This window comes from Hemitrygon akajei, chromosome 14, assembly GCF_048418815.1.
Source record: "Hemitrygon akajei chromosome 14, sHemAka1.3, whole genome shotgun sequence".
NCBI classification, from domain to species: domain Eukaryota; kingdom Metazoa; phylum Chordata; class Chondrichthyes; order Myliobatiformes; family Dasyatidae; genus Hemitrygon; species Hemitrygon akajei.
The window spans coordinates 28,429,950-28,448,020 of record NC_133137.1 but is presented as its reverse complement, the minus strand read 5'-3'; the positions used below and the strand labels follow the sequence as shown (position 1 = coordinate 28,448,020).

The 18,071-nt window shown below is 43.9% G+C and overlaps 1 long non-coding RNA gene across 1 annotated transcript; it reads left to right on the top strand.

Moving 5' to 3' along the window:
• Positions 1–2,885: 2,885 nt before the first annotated feature.
• LOC140738440 (uncharacterized) lies at positions 2,886–11,904 on the top strand. Its single transcript, XR_012101374.1, has 4 exons — positions 2,886–3,040; positions 3,161–3,256; positions 8,615–8,822; positions 10,557–11,904. It is a non-coding gene; the product is annotated as an uncharacterized lncRNA (long non-coding RNA).
• Positions 11,905–18,071: the final 6,167 nt, after the last annotated feature.

Below are 18,071 nucleotides of genomic sequence, written 5' to 3'. Positions count from 1 at the left end.
TCCCCATGGTCTGACCATATATCTGTGCTAAGCATCAGGCCCCTGCCTCAATGGACTTTCTCAGGTCTTCTTCCAGCTGGAATGGAAAAGTGGAGTTTGCTGCCCTTACCCTCAATGTTGAAGCCACACCTTTCTCTCTGCCTAGAATTATGGAGCAGTAAACCTCAGAAAGCGGGGGGGGGGGGGGGGGGGGGGGGGAAGCAGCCGATGGTCTCTCTCTCCAACAGAAACCCAGCTTGCTTCAGTCTGCTCTCCTCAAATCTCAGCTATTTTTTTCTCTCAAGCATTATAGAATTCCCTTTCCAAAGCTCCCATTTAATCTGTTTCCACTACCTAATCAACCGTATCTTTCCAAATCCCAAACACATGTTGTATAGTGAAAGTTTTTCCTCATGTTTCATTTAATTCCTTTGCCAATCTCTTCAAATCTGTGTCTTCTGGTCTTTACTGGAAAGGTTCCAGAGTAGCAAGTGGCACTGTAAAGGAAAGTAAATTAAGCTTTATTATCAAAGTGCGTATATGTCACCATATTCAACTCTGAGGTTCATTTTCCTGTGGGCATGTTCTGCAAATCTATAGAACAGTAGCCATAACAGGATCAATGAAAGATCAACCAGAGTGCAGAAATCAACAAACTGTGCAAATGCTAATATAAATAAATAGCAATAAATAACGTGAACATGAGATAATGAAATAAAGAGTTCTTCAAATGAAATCATTGGTTGTGGGAACATCTCAGTGATGGGGTAAGTGAGTGTAGTTATCCCTTTTCGTCCAAGAGCCTCATAGTTGTGGGAGCCACATAGATTAAGATGCCTCACCCAAGGTAACAGCACCTATGAAACCGATGCCAGGAACACCAGAAGAGATAGGATGCCCCTTTTCTTCAACTGGGCATCCAGGAGTGCAGCAAAGATCTTCCAGATTGGTTCCTGGGAAGGAAAACATGAGGAGAGTTGACAGATTGAAGCTGTATGTACTGAGGTTGACAAACCCAAAACCAGAGTTCATGATCTACATTGATCCATAAGGAATATATAGGTTTTGTTCCCTATAGTTTATACTAATCAGCTATTCCCGGCCTAAGGCATCAGTGAGACTTCTCACCCCAATTTGCCTACAGACACAGCAGGGAAAAGGACAAAATGATTCTCCTCAGTGGACTATTAAGGAATAAGGCCAGGATCTACTCCTTTAGGATGAATGCTACAATTGAATAGCCCCATAATGTTTTAGCCACTTAGATTCTTTGGTGAGGTCCCAATAGTTGGACTTGGCCTGTACACCCAAATCCCAGCCTCCAGCGAGAGCCGACATCCATAAAAATATAAGAGAAAAACGCTGATAGAAAGTACTTTCTATTAGACAGTGGGCTGACTTTTTGGATGCCGGATCAACCCTTTGCTCTACAACCACTCCAGGTGTGCCCACTACTCTCTGTATAAAAAATCCTACAGCTGACACCCCCTGTACCATTCACTTTAATATTATTCCCTTTCATATCAGACATTTCCACCCCGGGACAAAGGGGCTTATTATCCACTCTATCCATGCGTCTTATCATCTTATACAACTCCAGCAAGTCATTTTTCATCCTCCTTCACTCCAAAGACAAAAGCTCTAGCTCGCTCAAACTTTCCTCAGCAGACACTATCTCCAATCTGGGTAGCATCCCGGTAAATCTCCTCTGCACCCTCTCTAGTGGTCCTACCTCCTTCCTAAAACGAGGCGACCTGCACTGACACCCTGAGCGAGTGGACCGGACATCTCTGCACTCACATAAGTTTACGGTTGTCCGTGCCCGCTCCTGGGACACAACAATAAATCCAACAAGTAGTTCTACACAGGGAGAAGACCCAGCTCTTCAGAGTCCTGAACGGCCTGACATGGTCGAAGATCAGAAGAGAGATTGTTCTTCGCCGACCTGCAGTCCTCAGTTTAAAGGAAAAGTTGAGTTGCTACTCTTTCCCTATTCATCCCGTTCAAATGTGTTACCTCAGTTAAATCTGCAGTAATTACTGTGACCGGATTTAATTACAGGAGCCCCAACCTTCATCTGAACCTCATTCTCCACCTTGCCGCAGAGGGAGGTGTTCTGATGAACTCTATTTATTTGGTATAGTTAGATTATAAATCTGTGAGAAAATCTCTCTCTCACCTTAAAAACAAGAGCAAAATTTCCACAGCATTAGGCTCCCATTCAGTGCCTGACTTGTTTTATCTCAAGCAGTATTTTCTCTGAGTTCTGTATATGCATGGGGGATGCGACTGGTATAGCTTCTAAGCGGGAGGAGGGCTCCTGCAGGTGGGGGCTCGGACAGCTTCCACCAGAGACTGGTATGTAATGTTATGGTTTAAGGGAGCCGGTAATAATTGACATGTGTATTGGGGGAGGGTTGGGAGGCTTGTGCTGGGGGTGGAATGGTGGGGCGGGGGGAGGGGGGGGGGTCGATGGAATGATTCTGCTTTACAACTGAACTGTTTAAGAAAAAGAGCCCGTTGCTCCGAGAACAAGGGAGGAGAGGAGAGTGCAGAGGAAAGTAAAGGTCCTGGGGGATTAGAAGGGCAAGCACGTGAGATTACAACATGCCTCAGCTATGTGCTTGTCCCAGACAGTTTGTATATTTTTTGGGAAATTTTCCAAATTTTCCACGGACCATCCTCTTCACGATTGGCTGATTTGATGTGTTTGAGATCTGCCATGTTGGGTCAATATGAGGCCTTTTTTAAAAAAAAATAATAAGAAGCAGATAAAAATGCATAATTTTAATCTTTAAAAACACATTGTCAGAGCCCTCCTGCCCCAGAGAAACTTTCATTCTGTTTGAGCAGGCTGGGTACCTGCTCTGTAATGGAGAGGGACACAGAGCTGGAGGGGTGGGGGAGGACGCTGGCTGTGTAGTTAGAGGAGCCAGAGCGCTTGGAAAAGAAAATAAACCTAACTGCTGTCATTCCTGCCTGGAAAATGTTCAGCAGCCGGTATGCGAAGCCTGAGTTTGCAGATATATCAGGGACACGACGGGCAGAGAGAGAACAGAGGGTGAATAGCATTGACCACAGACCTGGACCTCAACCAGGTCCTGCTGCTATTTACTTAAGGCCACCGATCGCCTCTTTGACCCCGGTGAACTGACACATTCCTTCTAATTGTGATTGACAGATCATGCAAATGAGAGCTGGAGATTGACAGTCCAAGATCCCTTTGTCTGCCTTCACAATGCAGAGAGTATCCACCCCGTCGATAGTCACAAAGTTGGTGAGTTTACTGAAGTGAATGGTGACCTTTCGCCTTCTTTTCTCGTTTGGCAGAAACCATCTTGCTTCATTCTTTTCAGCCGCCCCTTGGAATGCTTCTGGTGCAGGGGCTTACTAAAGGGAGCTCATTCCGCCTTTCTGCTCCTCGGGCTGGGGGTAGGAGGGGAGTTTTTGTCTTGGGATATAACAAACCGATCCTGTAAGAAGCAATTCAGCTTTCCTCTTTCAAAACAACAAAAAAAATAGCCGGTGAACTGGGAGGCAAGGAGCAACAATAAAAAAAAAGCCCGATTCAGTGGTGAGAGGTCTCCCGAGCCAGCCCTGGTTCCCTGTGAGATTTTGCCTTCCCGTCACTCCTCACGGTTTCACTGTCTGTGACGTTGATTAAAAAAATTCAAAGCTGGTGTTTGTGCTTCACAGGCACTTGTTATGGAACTTTCTCTGGTTTTTTGGAGACGTCCAGGAAAACCGTCAGGAAGGGTGGTGGGGATGCGGGTTAGCGGCTTCGGGGGAGGGGGTGGCCTGGCACTGCAGGGGTGGGTGGTGGATTGTGTGTTATTTATGACACCAGGCTTGTTTCCCTGACTTGCTGGGTAATTCTGCTCCGCAAAGTACCCATGTTCAGAGCCAGCATTAGCAGTGTGGGGTTCTCATGGAAACTCCTGTGCATCAAAAAAGAGTCACGCGGACTGAAGCAGCTGGGATTGAGAGATCATTGGATATAAAAGGCCAACGTAAGCAAGCAGACTGATTTTGCTGTCATCGAGTCATACGGCACAGAAAGCAGAATTTTGGCCCAGCTTGCTCATGCTCACCAGAATATTTATCCGAGCTAATCTCAATTGCCTCCATTTGGGACTAGCTTGGATCCCTCAAAACTTTTTGTACTCATGTAACTGTCTAACTTATTAATTACTAATTTACTACCTTGCTAATTACTTTTTGTAATCCTACAAAAAGTAGTGGATATGGCCCAGTCAATCATGGTTAAAGCACACCTACATGAAATGTTGTCACAGGAAAGCAGCGTCCATCATCAGGGACCCCCACCACCCAGGACATGCTGTCTTCTCGCTGCTGCCATCAGGAAGGAGGTATAGGAGCATCAGGACTCACACCAGCAGGTTCAGGAACAGTTACTATCCCTCACCCATCAGACTCTTGAACCAAGGGCTCTTGAACTTCACTCAACTTCATCATTGAAATGCTTCTACAGCCAATGGACTCACTTTCAAGGACTTTTCATTTCATGTTTTTGATATTTATTGCTTATTCATTTATTATTGTTATTTCTTTCCTTTTGTCATTGCAGTTTGTTGTCTCCTGCACTCTGGTTGAACACCCAAGTTGGGCAGTCGTCCACTGATTCTGTTATGGTTATTATTCTATAGATTTATTGAGTATGCCTGCAAGAAAATGAATCTCAGAGTTGTATATGTTGACTTATATGTACCTTGACAAAAAATGTACTTTGAACTTAGAACTTTAAATGTCTTTTAAACATTGTGGTCGTATCCACATTGACAGCTTCTTCTGGCAACTCATTACACATACCCACTACCTTCAGCATGAAAATATTTCCTCTCAGGTCCTTTTCAAATTATTCCCCTCTCACCTTAAATCTATCCTTGCTGTTTACGACTTCCTTACCCTAGGGAACAGACTGTGACTATCTAACTTATCTACACCACGCATGATTTTATATACCTGTAGAAAGTTATTCCTCAGCATCTTGTGCTCCAGGAAGAGAAGTTCTGGCCTATGCAGTCTCTCCAAGTAACTCAAGCCCTCCAGTGCCAATATGCCGGCCTGTGGCATGGTAGCATCCACACCAGACTTCGAGGTGAATAGTTCTGGGTTCGAATCCGGCTGGCCGCTTGCATGCTTTCCACCTGTGCTGGGTTGAGCATTGAGCTAGCAACTCCGCCTCATAAAAGAAACAGACAAAAATGCTAGAACAGTGGCAAGGTTGCCACCTGATGCACCACAGAGTGCAGAAAGGAACAACTACCCAATCCAGTGCTGATGACACCCTTGTACTCCTACTAGAAAGTGCAATTTTCAGGATAGGTTAAGGACAGTGGTTCTTACCCCTGTGGTTAAATAAGCAACTTCCAATCATTATCTGGGTGGTACATGACGCAGTGTGAAAGCGCAGTGGTTAAGTTATTGGCTTAGAGTACTGATCCAGAGGTATTGAATTTAGATCCTGCAAAGCCAGCTAGTTAAATACAGTTAGCTAAATACAGATAGACATTGCTTAGCAACCTTCCTTTCACTCATTAACTTTCCAAGCTACAGATAATTCAAGATTTACTTATAGTTGCCTCATTTTTATTGTCATACTTTGCTACACATGCTGTTTCTGGACCCAGAGCACATACGGGGATTAGAAACATATAATATTCCCACATTTACCTTCTACCGCGAAACTACGTTCACTGTTCAAAGTACGTTTATTATCAAATATGTATGCAGTATACAAGCCTGAGATTCACCTTCCCCACAGACAGCCACTGAACCCATTTTATATATATACATAAATATATAAGCAAAATATCACTCCCCTCAACCAGCACAGAAAAAACTTAATTGTACAAATGACAATGAAAAATGAGCGTAAAAAACATAGAATATAGAATACCAAACCACCAAAGGCATTGAAAGAGTCCAGGCAAATTCAGTCTAGCTTGTTTCAAGCTAACCAGCGCTGTGCCGTACTTTATCTTCAAGCCACAGAACCAGTCCACCCCGATCAAAATCGCTCAAAATGGCAACAAGAAATGGAGCGACCAGAAACCAGAAACACATTGTAACATGAACTACAGAGTCCAATCCACAAACCACGTCGATTAAACCTTGCCTGAGACCCAGGACTCCTCTGACAGCATCGAGGGAGAGGGAGAGAGGGACTGTTTGAGCACAGGGACCTTCCTCCGGGAGCGCTGGATGAGAGGAAGGTCTGTCAAACTTTCAACTTCACTGCTCACTAGCTAATCATTTACTGTCTCCTGGCCCTGGTCTTCTCCCACTGAAAGGATCTGTTCTGCATCGTTTCTAATGATATCATAGCTTTGATGAACATAAGGGCGACTTTCAACACGGGCCCCATTATAAATCTTGAATAAAGAGCTGGCACAGTTTTATGAACACGATAAAGTCTGCAGCTGCTGGAAATCTAAAGAAACACATCACAAAATGCTGGGGGAGCTCAGCAGGTCTGCAAGTGGCCTAAGTGCTACACCTGCCCATACCCCTCCTCCCTCACCTCCATCCCCATTCTCATTCCAAAGTGTTAGTCCATACCCCTCCTCCCTCACCTCCATCCCCATTCTCATTCCAAAGTGTTAGTCCATACCCCTCCTCCCTCACCTCCATCCCCATTCTCATTCCAAAGTGTTAGTCCATACCCCTCCTCCCTCACCTCCATCCCCATTCTCATTCCAAAGTGTTAGTCCATACCCCTCCTCCCTCACCTCCATCCCCATTCTCATTCCAAAGTGTTAGTCCATGGCCTCCTCTTGTGCCAAGACATGACCCCCCAGTGTGGAGGTGCAACACCTTGTATTCTGTCTGGGTACCCTCCAACCGGATGGCATGAATATTGATTTCTCTTTCCCCACATCCACTATACCCCACTGACCTTTTCTTCTCAGCTGCCTATTACTTCCCCCCGAGTCACTTCCTTCTTCCCTTTCTCCTATGGTTCACTCTCCTCTCCTATCAGATTTTTCTTTCTCCAGCCCTTGACCTTCCCCGCCCACCTGGCTTCATCTATCATCTTCCAGCTGTCTCTTTCCCCTCCCTCCACCTTTTTATTCTGGCATTTTCCTCCCTTCCGTCTCAGCCCTGAAGACATGACTCAGCCCGAAACGTCGACTATCTATTCATTTCCGTAGATGCTGCCTGACCTGCTGAATTCCTCCTGGATTTTGTGCGTGATGTTGATACAGTATTGGTGAGCATGAAACTATCTATCAGATTTACTAATGCCCTTTAGAGAAAGCAATCTGCGTTCTATGAAGGACCTTATGCTGATTGGCCTATATGTGACTTCAGCCCTGCATTGGGTCTGAGCTGCTTTCTGCTGAGAGCTGCTCTAAGTGCAGTACAATTCAGTCAATGTTGACCATGTCACGTACTGTAAATACAAGCTGGAGAGAGAAGATGAAGGAGGTTTAGAGTAACCAACAAACTAATTTGGACGTATGGTTAAAAGTGTTCTGACTGGTTGCACTGTGGACTGGTGTGGTAATTTGAATCAGCAGGAATGTGAGAAGCTGCAGTGAGTCAGATATCATGGCAGATTCCTCCCCACCATCAATGGCATCTACAGGAGGTGCTGCCTCAAGAAGGCAGCTAAGATCATGTCCCTTAAGGCCATGCTATCTTCTCGCAGTTTCCACTGGGCTGCAAGGAGAAGTCTGGAGACTCACACTACCAAGTTCAAGAACAGCTACTTCCCTTCAGCCAGTCAGTTCTTGAACCATCCAGCAAAACCCTTTATAACAACACTGAGGTAGTGACTAGGAATAATTTTTGTTCCAATCAGGTTCTTTCTTGTAAAAATTGTGTACAATGTATGTTTATCTTGTGATATGCCAACTAATGGAATGATGTTGCAGCAATAACCTGGCACTCAATGTCAGTAAGACGAAAGAGCTGATTGTGGACTTCAGGAAGAGTAAGACGAAGGAACACATACCAATCCTCATAGAGGGATCAGAGGTGGAGAGAGTGAGCAGTTTCAAGTTCCTGGGTGTCAAGATCTCTGAGGACCTAAACTGGTCCCAACATATCGATGCAGTTATAAAGAAGGCAAGACAGCCACTATACTTTATTAGGAGTTTGAAGAGATTTGGTATATCAACAAATACAGTCAAAAACTTCTACAGTTGTACCGTGGAGAGCATTCTGACAGGCTGCGTTACTGTCTGGTTTGGGGGGGGGGGGTGTCTACTACACAGCACTGAAAGAAGCTGCAGAAGGTTGTAAATTTAGTCAACTCCATCTTGGGTACTAGCCTCCAAAGTACCCAGGATATTTTCAAGGAGTGGTGTCTTAAAAAGGCAGTGTCCATTATTAAGGACCTCCAGCACCCAGGACATGCCCTTTCCTCACTGTTACCATCAGGAAGGAGGTACAGAAGCTTGAAGGCACACACTCAGCGATTCAGGGACAGCTTATTCCCCTCTGCCATCGGATTCCTAAATGGACATTGAACCCATGAGCACTACCTCCCTTTTTAAATATATATATTTTTGCACAATTTTTTGTTCTGTTCAATATACATATACTGTAATTGATTTACATATTTATTTATTATCACTTTTATTTATTTATTTTCTTCTTCTTCTAGATCATGTACTGCATTGAACTGCCGCTGCTAAGTTAACAAATTTGAAGACACATGCCGGTGATAATAAACCTGATTCTTATTCTGATTCTGATTCTGAAGTATTGCGTATCTGATGCTACAAGTTTTTTTTTATTGTACCTGTGCATTTAACTGTGGAAATGATAAAAAACACAACTCTGGCTTTGAGGCATTATAAGTTGATAAGCAGGTATGAAATTCCCCACTCTCTTGCGTTACTCTGTGTGTGGGGTGGGGAGAATTGATGTTGTTGTTGTCATTTGCGCAATTTGCTTTTTGTGTGTGAGGTCAGTTCAACACTCTTGTTGCCGTTGGCACGATTTGTTTATTTGTGCAGATTGGGGGAGCAGTGGATGTTTTTTGTTTGAATGGCTTCCATGGTTTTGTTTCTTTCGTGGCTTTCTGGAGAAGACGAATCTCAGAGTTGTATACTGCATACGTATAATGATAATAAATGTACCTTGAACCTTTAACCACACCTGGTCTTTGAGGGGTGAAAGCTGGTAGAGAAAACCATCAGCAGGAGACATTGAAAACCATCATAAAAACTGCATTTGTATCACTGACCCCCGTGTAATGGCATCTAAAATTCCCACCATTGTTTTGAAAGAGAATCTTAGGATATCCACCAGTTAAAGCATTAACCAGTTCTGATCGAGCGTCTTGAACCTGAAACAGGGACTCTGCTTCTTTCCACAGATACTGTCTGATTTGTTGGATATTTCTGACAATTTTTCTGTTTCAGTTATTGTTTCATAAATACACGCTCACTGTTCCTCTTCTTTAGTCAAATTGGTTGGGCATTGCTCAAACTGTCTTTATTTAGGACTATGTCAAAAGTTTCTCACCACACCTTCCACCCTAAAACTGCTTTATTGCCGCGGCCCAAGTTCACAACAGAGCTAGCTCGCAGATTTCATCACTTGGGTAACTCTGAATCAGTGAAATTGACTTGAAATTGACAAGAGATGTATGTCACTGGGTAGAAGATTCAGGGGATTAGGAGCATCGCTGGTAAGGGGCAGCCGCAGACATTAACAGCTCTGTCACCATGCAACAGCCTTTCAAATATCACTTTGCCATTACCAGACATTAACATCAAGACCACAGTGTGTAAGGTCACCTCAGCCAAGATAACCTTCCTTCTTAACTCCAGCAGATCAACCGGCAAATCAACTTGCACTTACTTAACGCCTTTCATATAAAGGGAAGGTTCCGAGGTGTTTGACAGGTGGAGTGAAGAAATTTAAAGCGGAAAAGTGGAGGGAAAGATTAGAGGGAATAGCTGATGATGTGGTCAAAGAAGTCTGATATGAGGATGAATTTTACTGTGGGGAAATGAGCAAGGGAGAGTGGATTAGAAAGACTGAGCATGAATCCTGCTGGTGAGGGACCTACCTCTGATAGTAGTTTATATACTGGTCTCTGCCCTCTTTGTCCAAGGTAGATTTACTAATGCAGTGAGTACATGGCTAACTATATATTGATTAAACTGAAGAGTTACTTGCAAACTCTACAGACTTATATCCTTAAGTATTGTCCCAGCCTGTTGCAGCCCCACCTGAGCAAAGATCAAATCACATTATTCATTCATTTGCACACAGATCTTGTTGCTAGACCTATGTTCAGCAGTTTTTAATGGGCTCTAGATCAAAGTCTCTTTGGGGGGCTTTTGCTATTGCTGATGTGGTGGGGGTTGGGGTGTTGGTGCTTCTGCTGGGGCAATTGAGGGGAGGTTCGATGCTTGTGCATGAGAGGGTGAGGGAGGCTTTGGAGTTCTGATGTTTATCGTTCATTTTATGGGGCTTCTTGTTTCGTGGGTGCCTGTGAAGAGTAAGAATTTCAGGTTGTGTACTGTATACATTGTCTGATATTAAATTGAATGATTTGAACCAGTTATATAAGTTTCCTTGTGAACCCCTAGAACTCATCTACCAATAGAACTGCTCTGCTGATGATGCCATTGCCACAGCACTACACACCTCCCTCACTCACCTGGAGAAGAGGGATGCATACGTTAGTATGCTGATCCCGGACTCCAGTTCCGCGTTCAACACCATAATTCCCTCCAGACTTGACAGGAAGCTCAGCGACCTCGGCCTGCACCCCACCTTGTGCAGCTGGATCCTGGACTTCCTATCGGATTGTCAACAGGTGATAAGGATGGGCTCCCTCAACCCAGGTGCCCCCCAGGGTTGTTTTCTGAATCTCCTACTCTATTCCTTTACACCACGACTGTACTGCCACACAGAGCTCCAATCTGCTGATCAAATTCACAGATGTCACGACACTGATCGGCCTTATTTCTGGCGGTGACAAGACAGAAAACAGAGGAGAGGTTGACACCCTGACACAGTGGTGCCAAGATAGCAACCTCTCCCTCAATATCCAAAAAACAAAAGAGCTGATAGTGGATTACAGGACAAACAGAGACAGGCTCGCTCCAATAACATCAATGGGTCTGCAGTTGAGAGGGTGAGTAGTTTCAAGCTCCTCAGTATACATATCACCGATGATCTTACCTGGACTGCCCACAGTGGCTTTGTGGCAAAAAAAAAGCACAACAGTGTCTCTTCCACCTCAGGTGACTGAAGAAGTTCAGCATGAACTCTCAAATCCTCAAAACCATCTACAGGGGCACCATTGAGAGCATCCTGACCGGCTGTATCACCACCTGGTATGGGAACTGCACCAACCTTGGACGCTGAGCACTGCAGAGAGTGTTACGGACAGCCCAGTGCATCTATGGATATGATCTTTCCTCTACTGAAGACATTTACAGCAGCAGGTGTATAAAGAAGGCGTGGAAGATCATCGGGGACGCCAGTCGCCTCAACAATAAACTGTTTGAGCTGCTTCTATCTGGCACACTGTACCTCAGCATTAAAGCCAGGACCAACAGGCTACAGGACAGCTTCTTTCTACGAGCCATTAGACTTATAAATTCACATGTCCGTACATTGTGACTGAGTCATTACGCAAAGATTTTTACTCCCTCATGTGTGGGACGGATGTAAGATTTAAATAAATTCAAATTCAAATTCATTAATTTATGAGTATTCAGAGCATCCTTTGTAGATGTGACATGCGGAGATATCTTGGACAATGAATCAGAGTCCATTGCTCATTTCACATGATATCTACACCTGTCATAGTTATGCCCACTTGCAAGCATTAGAAAGGAACACACGTACCGATACAATACAGATCACGTTTTCCTTTTAGAACATCCCCAAAGTGCTTTACAACCAAGCAAGAAGTGTTGAAGTGTAGTTAGTGGTGTAGGTAGATAGATAGATAGATAGACACTTTATTGATCCCAAAGGAAATTACAGTGTCACAGTAGCATTACAAGTGCACAGGTATACAATATACAAATATTAGAAGAGAAGTAGGAAAGAATAAAAAAATAAGTTACCTAAAACTGTCTAACAGGAGGGGTTCATCACTTCCCTGGCTATGGCAGGTGGTTGGCATCTGTCTGTCTCGAAGGACAGTGGGTGCTGATCATCATCGTCACAAGCCTGGGTGGAAAGTATGGAGATCCTGAGATGCCCAGTCATCAAGATCCCCCTCTCGGCCTCACCAGTGTAGTCCAAAGGAAAGTGTATGATTCAATATATTTGGCACCAGCTTGGCTGCAGGAGCCAAGGGTAAGAACGACCTCATATAGCACTCTCTGGAACAGCACAGCACAGCAAGCCAGATTATCCATGGCAAATTATCTCAACAGCAGCATCTGATGTTACCTAGATGTTCTGCTCTTACTGATGTAGATTGAGGGATGCGTGCTGGCCAGGATACCAGGTGGAACAGAGGAGATCTGTCTCTACCAGAGGAGGTGGGAGGTTCTCATTCCTTCTGCTAGGAACAGGTCACCCTGGCCAAGGTGTAGCTCCTGCTTATACCTCCTCCCCCACCTCCCGAGTGAAGCCATGGGCGCAGGTGGTGGATGGTCGTATGAGCAGCCGGTGCACATCACAAGTCCTGGTTATGTGACCACTGACGCCAGGCAGACAGCCTCTGAAGAGTATTGATAATGGCTGGGGTCACCCATCTTGCAAAGACACTGCCCAGAAGAAAGCAATGGCAAACCAGTTCTGTAGAATTTGCCAAGAACAATCAAAGTCATTAGACCATGATCGCCAGGGCACATCGTACGACAGGGCACATAATGATGATGATGATCAAGGATAATTTTTCTGCATCTTTTCAAAATATTCCTTTGGGAAATGTGATGTCATGTGTGAAACCAGACGAGACTTGAAATAATACTTGATCGTGAAAATGACTATAATCATGCAATACTACCATAAGTTTCCAGCATAGATTTCTCTGTTAAAGCTCAAGAAATGGAACTTGGAACCAGACCTTGATAACTCAAGTTGCTCCCAGTTGAATATCAATTGACACATCCTGAATATTTCTTGGTGTTTCTTGGTGTTCACCTGGCGGAGAATCTCAGCTGGTCTCTCAACACCAGCTCCATAGCAAAGAAAGCCCAGCAGCGCCTCTACTTTCTTCGAAGGCTAAGGAAAGTCCATCTCCACGCAACCCCCCCTCCCCATCCTCATCACATTCTACAGGGGTTGTATTGAGAGCATCCTGAGCAGCTGCATCACTGCCTGGTTTGGAAATTGCACCATCTCAGATTGCAAGACCCTGCAGCAGATAGTGAGGTCAGCTCAGAAGATCATCGGGTTCTCTCTTCCCGCCATCACAGACATTTACACTACACGCTGCATCCACAAAGCAAACAGTATTATGAAGGACTCCACGCACCCCTCATACAAACTCTTCTCCCTCCTGCCGTCTGGGAAAAGGCACCGAAGCATTCGGGCTCTCACGACCAGACTATGTAACAGTTTCTTCCCCCAAGCCATCAGACTCCTCAATACCCAGAGCCTGGACTGACACCAACTTACTGCCCTCTACTGTACCTATTGTCTTGTTTATTATTTATCGTAACGCCTGCACTGTTCTGTGCACTTTATGCAGTCCTGGGTAGGTCTGTAGTCTAGTGTAGTTTTTTTCTGTGTTGTTTTTACGTAGTTCAGTGTAGTTTTTGTACTGTTTCATGTAGGACCATGGTCCTGAAAAACGTTGTCTCGTTTTTACTGTGTACTGTACCAACAGTTATGGTCGAAATGACAATAAAATGTGACTTGACTTGACTTGACTTGACTTGAATATCCTTATTGCCTAACTGTACTGTTTTTCCACTAGTCTGGTGTCATAGCCAATTTTCAATCCCTAAGTCACACTAACTCAGTTTGGCTTTCTCCTAATTACTCCTTCCAACACTATCCATACCTCCCATTCCCTCTGATGGGAAAGGCACAAAATGCTGGAGGAGCTCAGCATGTTGGAAAATATCAACGGAGAGGAGTAAGCAGTTGATGAATCAGGCTGAGACCCTTCAACAGGACTGGAAAGGAAGGAAAAAGAAGTCAGAATAAGGAAAAAGTACAATACAACTCCTAGATACATAGAGGTGTTCTACCAAGAATTCTTATAACATATCTGATAAAACTTATTCCTAATATTTGCGATTCATTAAACTCTTAGTGCATATTTAACCTTATTGTCGAAAAAAGCAACAGTGCAGACTGTAACTTCGTAACACTGAGCTGTTGGCCTTTCCTCTCACTGTGGCAGGAGTGATACCACTCTCCCCCTTATTAGTAACAGAGAGAGAGAGAGACTATGGATGTTGAACAGTTGGGATGAACAATAATTTTTTATGGACTCTAGATCATGATCTCTGGGGCTTTTCTACTGCTTGCATGGCAGGTGTTGGAGGGCTGGTACTTTTGCTGGGGCAGGTGAGGGTAGGCTTGATGCTTTGCTGCTGCTTGTATGAGGGAGGGGGATGGGGGCTTTGGGTTTCTAACACTTTTTCTGTCATTCATTTCTTTGGGTGTTTTTCTTCTGTTTTGTGGATGAGAGGGTGAGTACCGTAGTTTCAAGTTCCTCGGTAAACACGTCATCGAAGATTTCACCTGGACCCTCTCAACTGCGGTTTTGGGGTTTTGCTTCAATTTTGAGTAAGAATGTCTACATTCTCTGATATTAAATCGAACCATTGAATCACTGAAGAGTTAATTTCAGAATTTTGCCAGTTGTGTTGATCACCTTGCAGAGAGATCTGGACTAGCTGGAAAATTGGGCTGAAAAATGGCAGATGCAATTCAGTACAGACAAGTGTGAAGTGTCGCACTTTCACAGGACCTACCAGGGAAGTAGGCAGTTTAAATGTATCGGCGTGGACTAGATGGGCTGTACTTTTCTATGACTGTGTGACCAGGATTTGTGTTGGTTCATTTATTGAAAATATGTTCCACATTGTTCTGTTTTCCATCACTATTCCTGCATTCATTGACTCACTGTTTATGACAAGTTTGTCGATTTTGGCCCAAATTTTACCACGGGTACTTAAATATATTTAGCATTGGTCTTTGGAAATACATCCATTTAGACTTTTTATAGTCCTATCTGTAATATTCATACAGGTAAGAGCAAAATCAATTACCTCTATTGATATAAACCACTTTAAAATGTGACTGCATTATTAAGGTCTTCCCTAATGAATACCACTAGACCTGGAAGCTTTCAGATGCAGTCCCAGGACTGCTAACTAATTTCATTTAGGGCAGCACTTGAGGGATTGTAAGAGCCACTGGGCTAGAGAATAGTATAATATCAGGTACCATTCCCACTCCTAATGGCTGACTCGTATTCTCTACTGGAAAGTGAAAGCTTGGTGACATTAGGTGAGAATCAAATTTAACAATGGTTTTGTTGCAATTTAATAGTGTGCAGGCACTCATTGCTTGGATTCATACATGGCGACAGGCCACTTGGGGGTTCTTCTAAACTGTATGTGCTGAGATTCCTGAAGTCAGGAATGGATAGTTTTAGTTTGAGGAGAAACATTTTGATTATGGACGATTTGGGACATTTTATAAAGGATATGGATGGCACTGAAAAAATGCCCCTCTTTATTTTGTTTTAAAACATTGTCACTATTTCCATAAGGATCATTAGTAAACTCAAGTGCGAGGATGTCGGCAGTTCAGACAAAACTAAAGATTTACTACAAAAAAATTAACTAGAAAATCTAACAAGAACTAAGGTAAAGTCTACAGAATCTTGGCAAACTAAAATCACTTCTGATAACAGAGGAACTCGTTTTGAGTTTCACTCAACAAGAAACCACAACAAACCAACAAAAAGGGATTGGCATCCCACCCCCCCCCCCCCCCCCCCCCAACATACACCCTGGAATTCTGGACGTTGACATTAACATGCTCATTAAATTATCCCTAATTGAATACAAGTGATAAAAACAAAGTTTAGCAATCCCCAATGAGACACCTGCAAAACAAAGTGGAAAACCAGAGTGAGTGCAAAGACAAACAATTAGACATTAAAGATAAACAATCCAAGGACAAGTGGTGACACCGAGAAAAAGAGAAAATACAGTCTGCATACTAACTGACAAAAAAACTCTTTTTAAAAACAACCCCTAATTGTGACAATTTGTCTCAGATCAAAGGATGAGAGGAAATTTAATTGAAACTATTTCAATACACATCACTGGAGAGCTTTCTGGGCTATATACAATTAAACATCTAGTGACTTTTATACTAATCTACCTAAATTTACTCTAGCTTTCATCCCTCCATGTGATCTCCACCAACCAATCTTATAGCTCCTTTCCAAACATGTGCCCTTTGCCCCTTGTGTTGTCAATGGCAAAGGAAGTTCAGTGTTGGGATCTAAGGAGCATGGAACCTTTCCAATGTTCTCCCTGACGACGTTAATGTCCATGGGGTCCTCCACATCCACGGGGTTGGCAGGGAGAACATTGGAAAGGGAAATATCTGTAAAGAGGTAAAAATACGTGGAAGCCTGAAGCCACAGAAGAAGAATAAATGAAGAATATTAGGGCAAGGAAAGAAATTAAAACTGCAGCTTATTCTTTTTTAGAGACTAATTGCTAGTCTTTACATCTCTTTAGTTCAGAAAAACCATAGATGTTAACAGATTAGAGTATGAAGCAAAACAGATTACAGACACCACACTTGTAGGACACCATATATTTGCAGAAAAAAAGACTCTGATAGATGATAACTCGCCAGCCACCAGAGACCAGCCATTGTGGATGTGGAGGACCCAATTGACATGTGGAGATTGGGACCATGAGGAACGCCTGGCCAGACTCCTTTCCCAGTCTTGATGAAAGGTCTCAGCCCAAAACGTTGACTGTTTATTCCTTTCTGTAGATGCTGCCCGGCCTGCTGAGTTCCTTCAGCATTTTGTGTGTGTTGCTCTGGATTTCCAGCAAGTGCACATTTTCTCATGTTTGTGGTTCTGATAGACTCCCTCATTTTAGTGTATAACATAGCTAGCTAGGTGAGGGGTAAAATTGGTAGTTTGATCTTAAACTTTTCGCATTGATACCTCACCAGAGTCAATCCCAGAACATATGCTCTAGAACGGAGTTAGCTTAGTCAGGGAGCATAAGGCCACAAGACTATGACAGAGGAGCAGAATTAGACCATTCAGCCCATTGAGTCCGCTCTGGCATTCCATCATGGCTGTTCTATTATCCCTCTTAACCCCATTGTCCTGCCTTCTTCCCATATCCTTTGATGCTCTGATTAATCAAGAACCTATCAACATCATCTTTAAATATGCTCTGAGACTTGGCAAAGAATTCCAGAGATTCATCACCCTCTGGTGGAAGAAATCTCCACATCTCTGTTCTAAGTGGACTTCCCACTATCATGGGACTACACTCACCCACTGCAGGAAACACCCTCTCCATGTCCACTCTCTCTTTCAGGTCCTCTGTTAGTCAGGGTCAACCAAGTAGATTGCATCCCAGATACCTCTGTGATAGGCATGCCAGGGCAGTACAATATGGAGAGCAAGCTGTTGCCCATGCATCAGGCTCCCCTTCTCCAAATAGCTGATGGATCCAAAGGAGCTGCAGAGACCAATACAGTTTAGCACTGGGGCGTCGCAGGGGTTACCAGTCAGCGATGAACTGACTTAGGGACTCCACCTCTGAACTTTTCCTTGGGGTTTACTTCTGAAGCATTCCCCAGGAGTACGTAGAAACACAAGGCCATGAAGATTTGAGATCAGAGTTTTCTTTCTCCTAGGTGAGCTGCCAACCATGGCTGACAAGCCCCATCTGCTCGGAGCGACTGGTTTTAAGATGTCAGTAACCCACCTCTGCCCCTTCTCCTGTCAGTAGAAACGGTTCCACCAGGCTTAGTACCTAAGCCACCCGTGAAGGCCAGGAGCAGGACTTAGTTGTCAGAGGCTGTTTGAGATGTACACAATTGGGAACATGTAATAGGTAGTTGGAACTTATCTACGCTATGTCCCCTGGCTATGACAACTTTAAAGAACCATCTCTATCTAG